Source organism: Dermacentor variabilis, unplaced genomic scaffold (genome assembly GCF_050947875.1).
Source record: "Dermacentor variabilis isolate Ectoservices unplaced genomic scaffold, ASM5094787v1 scaffold_12, whole genome shotgun sequence".
In the NCBI taxonomy this organism is placed as follows: domain Eukaryota; kingdom Metazoa; phylum Arthropoda; class Arachnida; order Ixodida; family Ixodidae; genus Dermacentor; species Dermacentor variabilis.
The window spans coordinates 2616762-2636912 of NW_027460280.1; the positions used below are offsets into that span (position 1 = coordinate 2616762).

The window sequence follows — 20151 nt, forward strand, 5'->3', positions numbered from 1 at the left end:
GATAGCCAGCCAGAGTGAATCTAGATAAACCAATGAAACTGGAGGCTTGTCGAAAGATAAACTGTGTCTCTGTACCATTCGTGCTTTCATCTTGGGGTGCCGCCAGAGCTCGTGAACATCCCGAGTTTCGCCAAACTCGGCGCATCCTGCATAGCACCCCTGGTCTGGCATTGGAATTGCAACGGTTTTGCTGGGAAAAAGACTGTACTTCAGCAACACTTAGAACAAGTACGTATCAAGAAAGCCAGCTGTCATCATGTTGCAAGAGACCCTCATTGAGGAAGTCAAGCTTTCAGGTTACCGGTCCCACGCCAGCCAGCCAAGCCTTCGGGCCGCGGCCGGCAGTAACGGCAGGGGAGTTTGCACCTTGGTGAGAAAAGGCATCACGTACGTCGAGCAGGAGTTGTTGAGCAAAAGAACAATCGAGCACACCATGGTTGAAGTGGTTACCGAGAAAAAGCAGAAGGAAAGCACTTTTCTGATAAACGTGTACAGTAGCCCGTCACACGGAAAGCAGAAATTCAAAGCACTGTTACACAAAGCGTGCAACGTCGCGGGGCCTGACAACAGGTTGGTAATCTGCGGGGACTTTAACGCGCCGAATCAAGCCTGGGGTTACCCCAAAACATTGGCAAAGGACAGGGACTTAATTCAAGATGCTACCGACTTGGGACTAAATCTAATCACCGACCCAGCATACCCTACAAGAATCGGCAACTCGATCACCCGAGACACAACGCCCTATCTCACTTTCCTCAGGGGTAACGGCGGTGGTATGGCGGACTTTGAATGGTGAAACACGGGCCACGAATTGTGCAGTAACCATTACAATGTGGAGGTCGCTGTCCTGCCCGGTGGTAACGACGAAGTCGGCAGGAGCTTTCGGAAACATAGATTTACTGATTGGGATGCGTTTCGAGGATTGTTACCCGAGGAGCAGACCGAAATTACAGACATTGAGGAGTGGTCCACCGAGATTTTAAACAAGGTAGAAAAGACCATCAAGGTAGTCGAGACGGACGAGCGTCTCCACAGGGTCGACAGCCGCCTGGCCCACCTCATCGCAGCCAAGCAGTCCATCCTGTCAAGGTGGAAGACGCAGCAGACAAACAGAAAGCTACGCAAGAAGGTAGCCGAACTCACTCGCGAGATCGAGTCCCACAGCAGACTGCTATGCACTCAGCAATGGAATGAGGTTTGTAACGCAGCGGACGGCCAGGTGCACTGCGGCAAGACGTGGAGTATGCTGAGGCATCTTTTGGATGCGACCACGACCAAGTCTCACCAGCACCACAACCTGGTCAAGATCATCCACAGGGCGCTGACCCAGCACGGGAAAGACGAAGTGAAGAAACGCCTCGACGACAAGTACCTGCCGGTCACTCCCACAGAAACGCACCCGGACTACCTAGGCGAAGCAAACGAGTGGCTAGATCGAGACATTGAAGTATGGGAACTAAGGGTTGCCCTGCACGATCTCAACAGCAACTCCGCCGCTGGTTCCGACTGCGTTACGAACAGAGCGCTAAAAAATCTTAACGAAGCGGCCATCGAGAACCTCACGGCATACTTCAACACTTGCTGGCGAGCCGGGTCACTACCCCGGCAGTGCAAAGCAGCCAAGGCCATCTTGATTCCCAAGCCGGGCAAGCCACCCAACATTGAGAACCTCCGGCTGATCTCGCTACGCCCTGTGTGGGCAAAGCATTGGAGCATGTACTCATGAACAGGTGGCAGAGGTACCTGGAAGATTCGGGGCTCTACCCAAACACCGTCATCGGGTTCCGAAACAAGCTCGGAACTGAGGACGCCATGGTACAACTGAAAAATGAAATCCTGGATGACACTACCAACACGAAAGACAAGCGAGCTATCTTGGGTTTGGACCTGCAGAGCGCTTTTGATAAATTGAGACACTGCGATCCTGGCTCAGGTGTCACGGCTAAACATAGGCAAGAGAACATATGCGTACATCAAGGATTTTTTGACGGAGCGGACTACCAAAATCATCGCCGGTGACCTGCTGCTCCAAAAGAAGAAGCTCGGCAGTGTCAGGACCCCCCAGGGCTCGGTCATCTCGCCATTACTTTTTAACCTTGTAATGATAGGGATGGCCGAGCACCTCTCGCGAGTCGCGCGGGTCCGACACACCATCTATGCCGACGACATAACGCTCTGAGTCCCAGGAGGAAACGACGGACACATCGAGAGTGCATTGCAAGTGGCGGTTGACGCTATCGAGGAGCAGCCGGACGGGTCTGGAGTCGTCTGCTCTCCAAGCAAGTCTGAGCTGTTGGTAATTCCTCCGAAGAGAGCAGCTAGGAAGACGAAAGGCAACGAACCTTCGAGAGAGCAAGAGACGATAAAGATCAAGACGAGCGGCGGTCACACGATCCCGGTCGTCGAGATGATCCGAGTGTTCGGGATGCCGATTGAGCGCAAACGAGTCAACGGCGAAACGGTCAACCGTCTGGAGGCCAAAGTCACCACGGCCATCCGCCTCACGAAGAGGGTGTCTCACAGAACAGCAGGCATGAAGGAAGAAAGCCTCACCCGGCTAGTGGAATCCTTCGCTATAAGCCACATTACATACGTTGCTGCTTTTCACAACTGGAGGCAGTGCGAGCGAAATAAGATCAATGGGTTCATACGCAAAGCGTACAAAGCTGCACTTGGACTTCTCGACTGCAGAAGCACGGACAAGTTCCTGGCCCTGGGAGTGCATAACACCCTGGAGGAAATCGCCGAGGCGCAGAGGACCGCTCAGCTCACGCGGCTATCGGAAACAAGAACGGGCAGACAAGTGCTGCGTGACCTAGGCCTGGTGCCAAAGGAAACGGGACCCGAAAATACAGAAGTGCCTGTACCGGACGCAATTAGCAGACGGCTATGGGTACGTTCGGTGCCAAGAAACATGAACCCTGAGTTCCACAAAGAGCGGCGGGCGGCGATGGCCAAGGCGCTCATCGATCTCCATGCCAAAGACAGGGGTGCCGTGTTTGTGGACGGGGCAGAGTATCCACATGACAGAAAGGCATTCGCCGCTGCAGTCGTCGGGGCATCGACCGGTGCAACGAGAACAGCGGCGAGTGCGCGGACTCTAGGGGCGCATCCAGCCGAGGAGGTGGCCATTGCCCTGGCCATCGCCGACCCCGAGTGCACGACTGTGCTCTGGGATTCTAGGGCGGCAGTGAGAAATTACGCCAGAGCAAGGTTGTGTGGTGAAGCCGTGCGTGTGTTGCGTGCGGTCGATCTCGCGAGGGAAAATCGGTGTGTCGTGATAAAGTGGTTTCCGACCCACATGGGCAGTGATGTGTCGAACCGCGGCAACGCAAACCACAACGAGACGGCGAACGCGGCGGCGCGAAGACTAACCAACCGTGTCGCTGCTACTGCGGTCGACCCGTCGTGGTGGTGGGAAACCAAGGACAAAATGACTTCCTACAACGAAATTGTGATGTGGTACAGACTAGAGCAAAGAACTATGCCGCCACCTCATCCGGGCTTGACCCCTAAGGAAGGGGTTCTATATCGACAACTTCAAACGGGGTCGTTATTCACCCGGGTGCTGATGAGGCACGTGTGTCCAAGTGTTTATGTAAGTGACCTGTGTTGTGTGTGCCAAAAGTAAAGAGCTACTGCAGCTCACATCCTTTGGGACTGTGCTAAGAATCCGCACGAAGCTGCAACGATAACAACGATCCCGCCGCGGCTCGAGGCTGCAACGAGGTGCTATGATCAAGATGTCCAAGCCCAGGCCGTCCAGCAGATCTCGGCGGCACTCGAAAGGCAACGACCGAGCGAAACCGGAGGGAGGCTGCCACCCCAAAAGAGGGGCAGGCGCGGTCGACCAAAAGGAGTAGCGCGGCCGCGGCCGAAGTAGAGGCGCCACACGCCGCGAAGACGTCATGGCCGCGTCACGGTGACGCCTCCCTAACAGGGGAAGACTAACTATTCTGCAGGCATTCATAACACAGTTTCTTCACTCACTCACTCTACTGTGACGCTTCTGAAACGATTGTCATGCATCACAAGAGCTGTGTACTCGCGTGATGTTCTGAACAAGAAGATAGATTCATTTACGTACATGTGAAGGTATATGCCAGAGCACTTCGGGTCTAGGGCGGCACAAAAGGCATGAATGTGCCATAGCGTCCGATGTAGCTGCGCGATCGCAATTCAAACCTAAACTGTACGAGACTGCTACGCATCCAAAAAAGGGAATTCGCGTCATCCGTTATTGCAAGACTGCGTGCATCGTGATTTACATAAGTGGCGCACTTAGCAAGTGCTTTCTGTAAACTTAATATTAACGCATCACCTTCATAAAGTCATCAGGTGTGCGTTTTTAAACGACAAAGCATAAGGTGACGTATACCTGTTTTCAGCTCTTTCAATAGTAACTGCGCTGGCCACTTTGATGCGTAGCAACAGGGCGGCGCCCTAGCGGTTCCCACTTTTTCGGACCAGCTTTTCCTCTAGAGTTCTTTATATTAATTTTATGGTTTTAGAGGCTGCTGCTTACGGCGCCGCCGTGCAAGCGCGGTATCTTGAAAGCGATCTGTGACGTGGCCAAAGCATAGAGTAACATAGTAAACGATAAGAGTGGACACTCGAGCCGTTTCGTGGCCGAGCTATGGAAATTCGCCGATTCCGCTAGGCGGCAGCGCACATCGAGAAAAATGCGGCCGTGGCTGGCAACGTGACGGGCGCCACGACCCGACACGTGCGAAGCCCAGTCCGGCCTCGGGGCGCAGTTGTTCTGCAAAGTGCGTCCGACGATTGAGGTTGACTTCGTCGCCGGCAAGGTCACAGTAAGTGCTTTCTCACGCTGTTAAAGACTTATTCTCTACTTTATTCGTTATGTCACTGCTATACGCATGAACGAGTGACGGAGGGGGGCATGGCGGCCTTGGAGCCAGAAACAGCTGCTGCCCATTTGCAACGCTCAATTTTATTTTCCGTTGTTTTTTTTATCATCCGCAGCAATGAATGGTGATGCCATCGATTACAGCGATGCGGCAGTGTCCGTGCTGCGAGGCACGTTCGAAACAATGACGAAGTTCGAAAATAAAAAGAATCGTTCGTTAAAATGTGCGGCCTATGAACACATGCCATTCGGTGCAGAGGGCTTTATGTTGATCTATTGAAGAAAGTTAATGAATTGAATTGTGGGGTTTTACGTGCCAAAACCACTTTCTGATTATGAGGCACGCCGTAGTGGAGGACTCCGGAAATTCCGACCACCTGGGGTTCTTTAACGTGCGCCTAAATCTAAGTACACGGGTGTTTTCGCATTTCGCCCCCATCGAAATGCGGCCGCCGTGGCCGGGATTCGATCCCGCGACGTCGTGCTCAGCAGCCCAACACCATAGCCACTGAGCTACCACGGCGGGTGAAGAAAGTTACGCGCAGTAGCTTCTGAAAAAGTATGTTACGCCAGTTTTGAAAAAGAAATGTGGCTATTTGGATAGCCATGTATACACTTGCAATATTTGCAATATGGCAATAATGCGCGATCTCTCAACCTGCATAGTTGACTAAGTGCGCTCTAGCGTGGTTAACTGTTTCGAATTGGGCTGAAGGTAGTGTTTTCATGATTTAACAGTGTGTGGAATCTTTACCGTAGAAAGCTTCTTGTTTCTTAGCATCTATGACAGTGCTTCCGTGACCTTAGATCAGAAAAATATGCATTACACGACGGAACGTAGCATCTACATTCAATAGCTTTGAAGCCTCCAGTGTTGCTTGCCTACTGCCCGCCATTCTACGTATTGCAGGAATCTCCATTACTCCTTCCTCAGAATACATTCTACAGCCAAAGGACATCATGCATATTCAAAAACAAATTTACAATCATCAGAAGACGACTGTAAGGCTTCCAAGACAGCAGGTAAAGACTCCCAACACAATCTAAGTGCTTAACTGACTGAGATGCCAATATCTTACAGCTGTTTAATGAGGGACTCACTGGATGGCGCATTCGAGATCAGGATGTTGGCGCGTGCCCAATTTTTTTTTTGGCCATTTTATTTCGCCACGCAACCACTCACGTAACTTAGCTACCTTAATTCACCCTCCTTCATAGAAATACATGAAAATGCGTCAAATTTAATCCTTCTAAAATAATGCCATGTTGAGTAAATTAATTGTGGCTTATTGTCGGTATAGATATTATTTTTCATATTCTGAATAACTGCAACGCGTCTTATGTGTGTTGTTAGGCTTGTTTAAAGTTAATTGCCCCCACGTTAATAATTTCCGGCTATTCTTCAGTGCTTGCATTTCGCACTTCCCATTATCATGTGTCTCCTACTTTTCTCACAATCGTGGTACGATAAATTGTTGTCTGCTATTTTCGTGTTCTTGGCTGTCCACCAAGCTGATTGATATTAAAGGAACATAGCGCATTTATTTACGATACTCCTTTTGGCGAGAGTTATCAGAAGTATAATATCACAAACGATAATGTTGTACTTCCTCATTAACAGTTGACATTATTGTTACGCTAAGTTACACCTCGAAACATAAGCTAACGTAAAGCTAACGTAAGCTAACGTAAAGTGAAACACATTTTTGCGCTCCTAGTCGCTACATATAAACAGCGGCTCAAGCGCCTGTATGAAATCACTCGATTTACGTAACGCTACAGGTCACAGAAAAGGAATGATAAAAAAAAAACGAGAGTGAAATCATGGCCTCCGAGATTGGGCGGCGTGTGACGATCATCTTTGAGGCTGGAGAGTTTCGCCGATTCCTCTAGGGGAGCTAAAAGCAAAAGTCGGCCCCTGCGGCCGATTTTAACTCTTACGGAAGTGTCCACTCTTTACGTTTACTATAATACTCTATGGCCAAAGTGCGCACCCGCGCGGGCCTCATCTTTAAAGAGATCTGCGATGATTGGAGAGCGCGCGTAGTGCCGGTAGCTTCGTATGCACGGTGCTTTCGACCTTTCGTTCGCGCTGAAGCGAGATATGCACGAAGGTCAATTTCATCGCTGCTGCTGCCGCGATTCCTCACCCCTTGATTCTGACAGCGAGTTTCCGCGCTCAGCGAGCGGGATCTGTTGACGTTTACCTGTGCCTGCGTGGCACTCTGCTTGTTGATTTAGTTAAAACACGTTGGCGGGATGGTTGGTTTAAATCCATGAGAGAATGTGTAAGCGGGACTGAACGAGAACGTAGGAAGAAGCAGACACAGAAAAACAGCGTTGTTGCTGTGTGTCTGTTTCTTTCTTCGTCCTCGTTCAGTCGCACTTACACATTATACCATTGTTAACTTAGTTAGTATACGAATGTTTACAAGTTTACACGGCCGATAAAACGACTATCCTTACTTCGCATAGCTATCTACTAATTTTCTATCGCCGTCAGTGCTTCGCCTTTCGGCCGTAACTGTGACTTATATATATAAGCGCGCTTCGAGTGTCCATTTGCTTGGTGCGAGTTGTGTGCGTTGTAGAGAGCGTCGTTCAATGTGCATATAACCATATGTAACTTGATCGTTGTATGATGCAAGCCACCGTTCCGTCATCGCCGAAAGAACAAAGCCGTGTTCCCCCCCATGAGCCATCAAGACAGCTTCCATGCGCCTCTCCTTATAGCGTAGCCATGCTTTTTGCAAGACTGGGTGCACGCGCCCATCTTCACGTGTGGTGTTCGAGTGTTTGCCACACCTGTGTCAGCTTATTTTCAGTGAAAATAAAAAGCAAGGCGTGTTGTAACATTGCTCGATCGCGACGGAGGCGGGGACGTAATGTCCCAACCACTGGCACGCGTCGGAAAGCTTCGGCATGCGCCGAAGCGTCCAAAGCGTGAAAAGCGTCGGTCGGTAACACGGCGAAGCGTGACGACGCGCCGCGATTATGTCCACTGCCGATGCTAGAAGTTTGCCGACGCGAGGCGAAGCTGCGCTAGCGTGTACCAATGAGAGGCTGCGACGCGTCGCAGGCGTCAACCAATAGTCATTATACTATAGTCAATAGTCATTATAGTCAAAAATCATACTATAATCGATAGTCACTAGTCAGTAGTGTAGCTATTATGGCCTGCGAAGCCTCCGGCTGCTATGCCTATAATGGCCGCCCATACGAAGGCGCCGGGGCACCAACGATCGTCCGAGTTCTTTGGACGCACGACGCGCGCGACGGTGTTGCTGAAAGACAGTGTTGTAATAGTAGGCCGACAACGACACCACCGACCGACCGACCGAAGACCGTGGGTCGTGGCAGTGCGACGTGGATTCGAAGCGACTTCGAACGACGCCGACTAATCCAACCTGCCCACTGGGTTCCGCCAGGCTCAGTGCGATCGCCTGCTAAAACAGCCAACCGAATCACGATTGCCGCAACGTCTGTGCTTGTTGTATGTGTATTTTCTTGGGCTCAAAACGAATGGAAACATGTTTACTAGCTCCGAAGTCTGCATAATCAGCACTCGCCTATTGCCGATGTTGTTTACGTTACGCGTGGGCCTAACGCGTCCATCGAGTTCGGAACTGGCGAATGAACGAACTCAGCTGAGAAACTCTGTCGAAGGAAATGAATTTTCAGTTCCGTTTGGTGCTGCAGTGATTTAAAATATGGCACTCCTGACCTCATGTGATGTGGTGAATGAACCGTGTGGAACCTGGGGTGGTCAACCGCGGCGTGTTTCGTGTGGTGTCGGGTGACTCAAGTTTTAACGAGCAAGCCCTGCGCTGTTTCCAGTGGCAAAGATAACTTCCGAAAGCTAAAGGCATTAGTAGCCCAACTATGGGAAGTACTTACATAATCACCCATGCCGCCCGTTTCAGCTGACATTGCACTCTTCTATTCGGCATGTGAACCCCGTTCCACACAAGTTGGCTGTAGTCCTTCACTCACTTCTTTCAAGCGCATCCGTCTTTTTCACTAGTTGGGGATAAATCGCTCCTGTAGCAATCAAGAACACTGACGCACTGAAGCATACATGACAACGCAGTCATGTTTGAGTGAGTGTGTCCTTAAACTTGAGCACTGCAAAAAGAAATTATCTGTTTGCAACGTGCGCACCGTGTGCAGCACATAGCAGGACCTGCATCATGAAAGACCTATGCATGTAGCAGCGTATACCACGATTGATTCGATGCCTGCTTCAGAAGCAGCCAGTACTGAGTCAATGAAACTGTAATTGATTTTTAACTCACTTTTTCTTTATGGAAAGTGTAGATGGTGTGAGTGCATTGTGGGGAAGGTGAAAAGGTGCCATCAGTGTTTTGTGCAGTCGGTATGCTTAAATTGCTGGAATCCCTTCAGGTTCAACTAAAATGTTTCCTGCTGCGATGCTATGAATTGTAGTTAGGACAAAGATCTGCTCAAAACCAAGTTACTAATGCATCTGCGCAGAATGTGTTTGTTTTACACGTTAACACTTCCACAACAACAATATGCCGATGCACAGCATATGTGTTTGCAATAAATACATTCCGTAAAGGTGAACGACTGGGCCTACGATAAAAAACTTTGTAGAAGCCCTGCAAAAAGTGCTGCCATGCGTATCAGCCACAACAAAACTGCTGCACATCCAACCTACTTCCTTGGAGGCACCTCTATAAAGACGGTTCGGGCGCTTCCCATTCTGGATGTAACAACATTTAGCTCTTCTCTCAACATTTCCGCATATGTCACAAGCACTGTATCTAAGCATCGGCCCATTCTTGGGTTTGTGTCCCGTGTCTCCCTTCCCTGGTGAAGTAAGGTTTTCTGAGCACTCTACGCTTCTATCATTCTGTCACGACTTGAGTACTGCTCATCAGTACAGTTCCCGAACCAAACTCGCGACGCTAACAAACTTAAGCTTGTTCAGCGCCGGACAAAACGCACCCGCTACTTCCTCTTTTCGTTTCTCGTAAGCTCATGCCAGCCTACGAGGATTGCCTTAAACCCCTTAAGTAGCACACCCTGCAATACCAGTGCAACATTGCACTACTTTATACTGCAGGGTGCTTGACGGCTCTCTGGACAGCACTAATCTTTCTTCAGGTCGTCTGAACAAGTGGTGAGCACAGCCTGAGCCCTCATCGCGCCTCTATGGCCCGACACCACAACTCCATGATTATATCTGGCATACAGAGCTTTCTCTCCACTCTTCTTGGTCATTTGTATTCTCCTTCCTTGGAACCAGACTGAATTGGCACTCCTGTGTGTTGTGCACCCGTCGAATGTGTGCGTGTGTGCCGTGCTGTGTTATTGAGCAAGTGTGTGTGTGTGCGTGCGTGTGTTTGCACGTGGAGGGGAAGGAGCTATCTTCTGCATCCTGCAAATTCCTGCTCTAGATGGGTGGTTATCAGATGCTCTAACATAAGGCATCAGCCTTTTTTAGCCTAGAGTGCCAAGTTACCACAAATATTATTATTATTATTATTATTATTATTATTTGGTTGGAGCATGCCCCAACCGCTGGCACGCGTCGGCAAGCTTCGGCGCGCGCCGACAAGCGAACGCTTCGCTTCGCGTTAATCAGAGGAAGATATAATGCCCCAACCACTGGCACGCGTCGGCAAGCTTCGGCGCGCGCCGACAAGGGAACGCTTCGCTTCGCGTTGGTCAGAGGAAGATATAATGCCCCAACCACTGGCACGCGTCGGCAAGCTTCGGCGCGCGCCGACAAGCGAACGCTTCGCTTCGCGTTGGTCAGAGGAAGATATAATGCCCCAACCACTGGCACGCGTCGGCAAGCTTCGGCGCGCGCCGACAAGGGAACGCTTCGCTTCGCGTTGGTCAGAGGAAGATATAATGCCCCAACCACTGGCACGCGTCGGCAAGCTTCGGCGCGCGCCGACAAGGGAGCGCTTCGCTTCGCGTTGGTCAGAGCAAGATATAATGCCCCAACCACTGGCACGCGTCGGCAAGCTTCGGCGCGCGCCGACAAGGGAACTCTTCGCTTCGCATTGGTCAGAGGAAGATATATTGCCCCAACCACTGGCACGCGTCGGCAACCTTCGGCGCGCGCCGACAAGCGAACCCTTCGCTTCGCGTTGGTCAGAGGAAGATATAATGCCCCAACCACTGGCGCGCGTCGGCAAGCTTCAGCGCGCGACGACAAGGGAACGCTTCGCTTCGCGTTGCTCAGAGGAAGATATAATGCCCCAACCACTGGCACGCGTAGGCAAGCTTCAGCGCGCGACGACAAGGGAACGCTTCGCTTCGCGTTGCTCAGAGGAACATATAATGCCCCAACCACTGGGGCGCGTCGGCAAGCTTCAGCGCGCGCCGACAAGCGAGCGTTTCGCTTCGCGTTGGTCAGAGGAAGATATAATGCCCCAACCACTGGCATGCGGCGGCAAGCTTCGGCGCGCGCCGACAAAGGAACGCTTCGCTTCGCGTTGGTCGGAGGAAGAGGGCACGCCACCACTGGACAGAAGCTCTGACGCGCGCCGAAGCTCGCTTCTCGGCTGCGGCGCACCATTGCTGGACTATTTTGTCTTCATCCGCCAAAGTCCGGCCTAAAACAGCCTGGTGTAAACTAAGCTTGAAACAATAAGTTAGTGATTTGTATGTGCTTTTAGATATAAGAAAACCATTTCAATAATGAATATACGCCTGCCGCAAAAGTTTGTTTTTATTTTTGAAGTAAAGATAGTGCACAAAATATCGACATCAGCGCTCGCGCGTAGTCTGTCTGCTAGACCGCTTTGCAAACACCTGCATGACGATGGCATATCATATCGAAAACTGTTGTGCCATTTCATTTTTGGTAGCTCATTGCACAGCCAACTATGTAAGAATTAGGCGTGCAAAGTATCACTGAAAAAATCGGTGTTGGAAATATTGTCACGTAGTAGTGACGGTAAATAAATAGTGCAGACCCAGTCGCAACGATAGCGGCGAGCAATGTTGGCAATCGTCGAAAATCTCATCTGCGGGTAAAGCGGGTCGGTTTGCATACATCAGTCGTCGAAAGTTACAGCCTATTCGCTGGTGCCCGCGCACCTTCCAGAAACTACTACACAATTCGTGTAGCGTATGCAATCAGACTAGCAAGGTTCGTTAAATTAAATTATGGGGTTTTACGTGCCAAAACAACTTTCTGATTATCAGGCACGTCATAGTGGAGGACTCCGCAAATTTCGACCACCTGGGGTTCTTTAAAGGGGTGGAGACATCAAAATTTTCGTTCATGCGTTTGTTGATTCAAACGTTGCTTCATGCTTCAGGGAGCACGATAGACACAGCGGGATTCATATATATGCGATAAATAATTTAATAATAGCATCATTATACCGAGCAATTTCGGTTTCGGTTTCTGGGCTCCGGGGGAAGCTATGACGTCCCAGAGGAGGAAACGCAACATGGCTTGGTCACGTGGGCCACAAAAAGTAGTGACGTAAAACTATGCTGTGTCGTCTGCTCGCGCACACGCGTGCTCTGCCAGCAGAGGTCAACAAGTGGCGATTCGAAGTGCATGTCGCGATTATTATAATTATTGCGAAGAGCGACAACAACGGCAAGAAAATATTGCGGCTTGTGAGAGTCGGTGATTCATTCCGAAGCGCCGTAAACTCTAACTTTGAAGTGAACCGGAAAAGGCCTAGCGACGATATCGGCGGCGCCGAACGATCAGAGGCGGTGAAGCTGCCGTCGGTGCCAGAGCGACCACTCCTCGGTCGCTGATTAGCCGCTTCGCCGTACGGCTGCTGCACAAATGGGTCCCGGGCCCGTCCTCTCTACGGCACGGACACTCGCCGCACGCCGTTTGCCGTTCGCGGGCGCCCGTGCGACGGCGGTTCCCACGAAACACGAAAGCAGCTATTTGATGTCTAAAAGATGTCTTGAACGGCTAATTCAAAAGCCTAGTAGCTGTCTTGATCAAGACATTTTGTAGCCATGGACGTCTAGAAGTACTTCAGTAAGCCCTGCTAACGTTACGCTAAAAGTTGGCTAATGGACGGCTTGACAAGAACAACTGAAGACTTTTATTAGACATTCCCATCAATTTTTTTGCGGCAGCTGTTACAGTAACCCGACGTTTGCCCACAGTTACAATTTATTTTAAACGAAGCATGGACATCAGAAAAAAATGTATATTGTCGGATAGAGTGATGCACAGGTAGTTTTTCCAGATGTGAACCATGGGAATAGTGTAGTAAAGCCTCATTGGTCAATTAGTGCTTTTTAATTAGACCGATCAATTGCATGCCGCCTGTCAGAATTATTTTGCAAATAAAAGAAGTTCTGTATTGTATGCTGATATCATTCCAATGTTCGCCCATTGACCTAAACAAGAACATCTCTGCATGAAACACGTCATTATTGACAAAACTTCGCCCTGCTGGGTCTCCACCAAATTGAAATAGTTTCTAGCAAAGAAAAATTTTGTGAGTGATGCTGCAGTTCAGGCAAAAATTACATTGTTTTCAGGTACAGGAGGCGCAATAGCCTGATACCAGTATACGAAACAGAACGCTGTAGTGCAATGAGTAAAGAAATAAAGGATAGTACACATCTGGAAAAACACTCTGCGAACCACTCTAACTAGCAATATAAATATATTTTTTCTGATGTCCATGCTTCATTTAAAAGTAAATTGTAACTTACTCTGTGGATGCCTCTTGTAAGGTAATGCCACATGCTTGCACAGCATCACGCAGAAATAATGGCCAGTTCTTCGGCATATCGTCCATTAGTGAATTCCTTGTACGTTGCACATTACCAAAACTGAAAGATAAATCACAATATGCTGTTATTTTTTTCATAAACTGTACCATGAGCTTTTCATGCATAAAAGATGGTTGCAAGCGAAAATGCAGCAAGACATCAACTTCACACCACGTCACATACTCATACTTTATTACCTAATAAATGAGAAAAGATGCAGAAAGTGTAATTAACAAGAGTGACAAATAGCAGCAAAGGTGATCATGGATAAATCTTGAAGATGATTGCCGCCGCTGCCAGAGCAGGCCAGCCTTCGTAGGAGAGCACTTGCTGCCCACAAAAGCTTGCTGTCACAGGCCACGCGTGACGGTTCTTGTAGACATAGGCAAGCAATACCTGCACAGAAGAGGGGGAGAAAATGCGAGGGAGGAAATGGAAATATTGAAATTGGAACTTCAATTAGCAATATGTGCTAAGTAAGAAGTTTGCCTCACATTAAAAATAAATATAAGCACTCCTTTCCCTTAAATTACGGGTATCTTAAGGCATGAATGCATGTACGCTTAAGGTATGTACGCTTAAGTATTTCCTGGCATATAGTCATTAAATTGCATAGCAGAGTCAAAGTCAGCCTTTAAATTAATATATGGTATTTTGTGGCTAAAAAGCCACTTATCAACCTGTCAAACAAGTCTGAGAAGAAAAGAAGAACTATTTTAATGACTGGAAAATGTAGAGAGGTCAGCCGGATAATGGAGCATCTGGCCTGCTATTCTACATAAGTGAAGGGGAAGAGGGGAAGAAAAAGGGTCCCGATTAGGCGGCGCCTTCACGCGCAAATATTTGCACATTATTGGACGGACAGACTCCCCGGACTGTTCAGTTTGTGGCACTGTAGAGACTATAGAACATGTGCTCGTGGTGTGCCCTGAGTATGCGCGCGAAAGACTGACAATGGCAGATACCTTGAGACATTTACACATGGTCCACTGTCGGAGAACCTCTTGATAGGCGCATGGCCACAGAGTTGGCAGACGACAGAGACAATGCGTGCTCTTTCACGTTTCCTAGGTGACACGGGCCTGGACTTACGCCTGCGATACCAGTTGTGTAATGTGTCCTTCACCTCGTTCCTCCCATTATCAAGTCTGAGAAGCTTCCTGCAAGATATAATCAGTTTAAAATAGTAATTCACTCTGCAGGTAAAAGATGTACTAGCTTAATTAAAAAAGTTAAACAGCATTTTATATTGTTAACTAAAAGCAAGTTTGGCATTTTGCACTGCCTTTCTTTCAAACTTAAACGTGACGCAGTACAGAGTAAGCAGGTAGCATGCAAAGGAGGACTGGTGATAAAGTAGCGTTCCAAAGCAACACTCCTAGCTGGATCAATCACTTTTGTTGATATATTTTCATGTGACCCTAATTGGTTTAGGGCAACACCTCACACAAATGATGCGTCATACAATATTGAAAGTATCTCATGATGTGATCAAACGATAAAACTGTCCACTGTCTTGGAAGTGTTAACATGCTGTTTGCGCGAGAAAGTGCAAAGTGATTCGTATAGGTAGCAAATTCATCAGTGCATCTATAGCATGGGGTAATTATGAGCATCTACGTTGACCCACAATTGAGAAGCCACTGCACACAAAAAGGTGTATTCAAGTAATGGTCCATGCTGAATAATTGCCCACCTAGTGAAAAGTCAAATATGGCAGGCTAATGGGCCAGGGCAAATAAATTGCTAAATTCTGACACCTCCAATTATATTATTGAAACAGGTGACAAAAAACAGCACAGGTAAAAAAACAGTTATGAGAAAATTTTAAAAGCACCTCTGCAAACTGCTGGAACCCTCAGCATCATGCCTGTTCTACACGCACATCTGTTGCAGCACAATCTATATCTCAGACACAGGCGCCTCCACACATCACTTCGTGATGTCCTCACAATAAGGTTAAAAAACAGTCTGACACAAGCTACCTGATGTGCTTCATTTTGCAAGCGCCAGCCAACTGCTGACGGTGGTAGAGCGAAATTGAAGTTTGTCCTTGTATGGAAGCCTCGGCCCATGTTTTATCAATTCTAGCGGCAAAGCACACCTTTTACAGCACACAAATCTTAAACTGAACTGCTTGCTGATGCTGTACAGTAAATTCCTGTAAAAAAACTAAATCACACAGAAAACATTTAGAATACCAAACTAATCAAATGCTGGCTTGAGGGAAACAAGGTGTAACGTACACTGTTGTAGCAAATTTTCACTCATGTATGGAATACTTGTATGACACAACAGAGTTAATTTGCGAGTTCTTACGTAGCACTACCTAGAGTTAAATTTTGTAAGGCTTTGGGGGAAACTAATAGTAGAACTGTGTATGTACACTGGCACTGAGAAATTGGTTATAATAGTGGCAGCTTATAAAGAACCAGCGCAAAAAATGCCCGTTTTGAGACACCAACTAGCTATTTTACCACGAAGCGCTCCCTGGCCTTAACCCATATAAAAAGCACTGGTAAGGCCAGAGAGGGTACAGTACATTGGCTTACGCTGATCACGATGAGGTCCCGCCATCCAGCTAGCGCCAAGCTACAAGAAGGATGTCCAGCCGTCTATAGAGTGAAAGGAACAAAAGAGAGCATCAAGTCAGTTGAAAGGCAGATTTGCAATTACAAATAAGGTGACCCCCAGTCACAGTCATTCATTAATAAATGCCAAGCTGTAGTGATTTCACTCCCAGATGAAGCACCTACTAGGTTAAAGGTTCTGCTGCTTATTTAGAACAAAACACAAGTGAAATTTGTACATCAGCAGACGATTTAATTTGGGAAGTAAACATTGCAGTTATAATTTTGTTTTGCTATAAAGTGGGAACGCTACAAGCTGCATAGTCACTGACACACACGCGCGCACACGCAAGAACAAAAGGACACAAAATAGGGCGAGTTCAGTCCGGTTCAGCATTACAGCCAGCGCGTCGTCTTCGAATGCACTCCTTCGGTTGGTTCGTGCTACGTTAACCACAGACTAACAAGCAGGGCAAAGTTCTAACTGGTGTTGCGGAAGTCATGGAGCGTGGTAGTGCTGGACGGCTGAACACAAGCAGAACCCTCATATAAAAGTAAAGACGAAAACTCGCAGAGCAGGAGAGCCCATCTATCAAGAACTGTCGTGGGTAACACCTAAAAATATTCACATTGTTGACGAAAAACGAAGTGCAATGTATTTCACTTACCGGAAAAAGTGTTATCCGAACGTGCGACGTACAAAGACACACCGAGACACGAAGGCCGCGAACGCAGATCCCGCCATTGTGGTAGTAAGCCGTCGGCGAAAACAGGCAATACAGCCGATGTCACGAAGCACTAATGCAAAACACACGCAAAAAGCATCAGCACAGCTAAATGACTCCACTTAATATCCAGTATAAATGTACAGAACGGCTTAGAATGACGCACAACTGGCATAACGAACCCACGTACGAAACATTACGGGCGGCAGCGACCGTTTTTTCGAACTTCCTGCCAGCCAGTGTTTCCAGCACGGAATGAGATGTCTGACAAATTTGGATTGTGCCGCCGAAGTGATCGCAGCGCGGTGGCTCTGTGACACCGCTTTGCAACGCCGGCGTTTCGCTCCTGCTGCTGATGGTTTCCAGGCATCGTGTGCGCGCCCCGTATGGAAAACAATAACACGCCCTTGATTGTTGAAGTTCTGGTGTGAAATTATTTAACATTAAAGCCAATTAACTTATGTTGCTTCCAACGAGTTCGATTTGTCTGCGGCGTTTTTTATTCGCTAAGGCCGACGGTAACCGCACTTTTAACACGTTGTTTGGCATTTTATGCGCTTTTGGACAAAAAGATCTAGAAAAGTTCTTGAGTTAGACATTCTGAATGTGTTTACCAAAATAGACTCTAGTGACACCAGTAGTGGGTTTTGCCGCAGGTAGAATATATACTAGCATATTCCAAGTGCTGAAATTATGTTTAGAAGAAATTCTATTTTCAGTCTTATCATAGACCAAGACGTCTATAGCCGTTTGTAGCCGTTTCAAGAAGTTTTTAAGAGGTTCTGTGTTTCGTGGGTTTTGCTCGCGAACGGCAAACGGCGTGCGGCGAGTTTCCGTGCCAGTAACGTGGACGGGCCCTCACATTGAGAAAGGCCAAGCGAACGAGAGACCGCTCCGAGCTGCCGAACTATGCGACTATGCGAGGAGAGAAGCGGACAACACGAACGCCGCATATCCTGGTCCCTTTCGGAGTAGGCTGGCTAGTGTTACACTCAAACGTGTAAAGGCCCGTCCGCACGGCAACTCGCAGCACGCAGTTTGGCGTTCGCGGGCCGCCGTGCGGCGTTCGTGTTGTCCACTTCTCTCCTCTTGTGTCCGTGTCTGCACGCCTTACCCCTTCTTTGCATTAAGAAAGGATTTCTATATGCCTGTAGCTCGTTCATAGTGGAGGCTGGCTCGGTCGCTCGGCTCAGCAGGCTCCGTAATCGGCATTTCATCGCTACTCTTCATACGTCACGTTTTTGTGCTAGTATGCTATGACGTCAATATTTTCGTTCCTCCTCTGTGACGTATAACTGCCGCGCTAGCGATGGGTCTCGACTACGAGGAGGAGTTTTTAATGGCTTTTTGGAGCTAAATTAAAATTATTTTGAAGTGTTTGCAGCGTCCAATACTTCGTTCTGGGTGTCCTTGCATACAGAAGCAGCCTACAACATGCTTTTTATAGCCTCAAAATTTGGTGTCCCAACCCCTTTAACGTGCACCTAAATCTAAGCACATGGGTGTTTTCGCGTTTCGGCCCATTCGGAATGCGGCCGCCGTGGCCGGGATTTGATCCCGCGACCTCGTGCTCAGCAGCCCAACACCATAGCCACTGAGCAACCACGGCGGGTAACAAGGTTCGTCGACAACAGATAGCGCCATCGATAACATTCGCGAAACTTCCGATCACCTTCAGGCGCATCCTGCACCAAGCGATAACGTTTAACACTTTTTAGCCGGTGAAAGACGGTCACCGGATACAGATAAAGCAACCGTGTCAATATAGTTATGCTTGTTGGTGCATGAAAGAAACGTGAAAAACTGGGTTCTGAGAAAATCAGCAAAAAAGAACTGAAACACCTGCAGCACTCACAAAAAAATGTAGAATAGCTAAAATTTATGGAATTCCTTGCTTGTCTCCCCCCGATTTTTGATCCTGTCAAATGTAGCCCATGAAGCACCTCTAGTATTCTAGGTTGTTTTGATGCATCAACACCGCATCCGGAGGCCTTCACATTGAGCTTATTGCTACAAAACATTTTCACAGTGTAAGGGCCATGTTCTTTTGTAGCTGGTTTCCACATGTCAAGTTTGTCTTTCTTTACGATAATGAAATGACATACCGTCAGATAATAGAAGCTTGAGAATTGGAGGGTTTTAATAGGGGTCTTTCGCTGCACTTTGCCAAGTCGTACTATTGAAGCGCTTATTTGAATGTATGGGAGCAGCTCATTTGCATCATCATCATCATCATCATAATCGTCATAATCATCATCCTGGTTACGCCCACTGCAGGGCGAAGGCGTCTCCCATACTTCTCCAACAACTTCGGTCATTTGCATGATATAACAAATATATAAAGAGGTTATTTTCGCAATTTATACACTTCGTCACCACAAGAAAATGCTGTTTATTGTTTTCAGCCTGCTATTATGTTTTAACAGAGAAAGATATATATTCAATTTGTTCTACGAGGCAAGCAATAAATGCTGTGGCATATTATTTTATTGCACAACACTGGATACAGTAGCTAGCCATTATTAAAACTTAGAAGAAATTAAAGCACAATGCATATGATCAGGCACATAGCATATTATTATTGCACTTTCTTAGTTCATGCCCTTTTTTTAGTTGCACAAAAGCTACTGCACTGAAATAGTATACTAGTACATACTTCAATATGCGATTTTATACTACGATAATAACTAATCATTCAAATGTTTATTTTACTGCCCGGGAACAGCTAGAGAGCCTTTGTACTGGTGCACTTAACGAGCCCTATGTGAGACAAAATGTACAGAAAACATGACTGTGGTAGACAAAAAATGCAAGATAGAGAAACAAATAGGGAAAAAAGGAAACGAGGAAAAGTAAAAGGGAGTTAATCCTACGTGATTATCTACAGATACACAAAACAGGAAATGAACTCTCAAGTATGTTTTGGAGTCGAATCTTTATAGCACAGTCTTGCATCAAGGCCAGGCAACGAATGTGGAATGCTACATGGTATACTGTTGCGGCACGGACAAATGCATATGATCAAGAAGCTTTAGGGAATGTATAATGTCATGGCCCACCTTATACAGGAACAAAAGGTGTTATTAATCAAGTCTTGAATCTAGAGGTGCGAGTTGAAATATATTTGAGAAGGCTCAACTGTGGTCGCCAGAAAGACGAAAGTGGTGCTTTAAGATAGATATGAATTTAGTCTGGATGCGTTCAATGAGGTCAGAATTAGATTTGCTCGTTGCACCCCCTC

The 20151-nt window shown here is 47.7% G+C and overlaps 1 long non-coding RNA gene across 1 annotated transcript; it reads right to left on the reverse strand.

The window, feature by feature from the left end:
- Nucleotides 1-14632: 14632 nt before the first annotated feature.
- LOC142566397 (uncharacterized) lies at nt 14633-17429 on the reverse strand. The gene is made up of 3 exons (XR_012825051.1): nt 16854-17429; nt 16168-16230; nt 14633-14775 (listed from the first exon to the last, which is right to left on the reverse strand). It is a non-coding gene; the product is annotated as an uncharacterized LOC142566397 (long non-coding RNA).
- Nucleotides 17430-20151: the final 2722 nt, after the last annotated feature.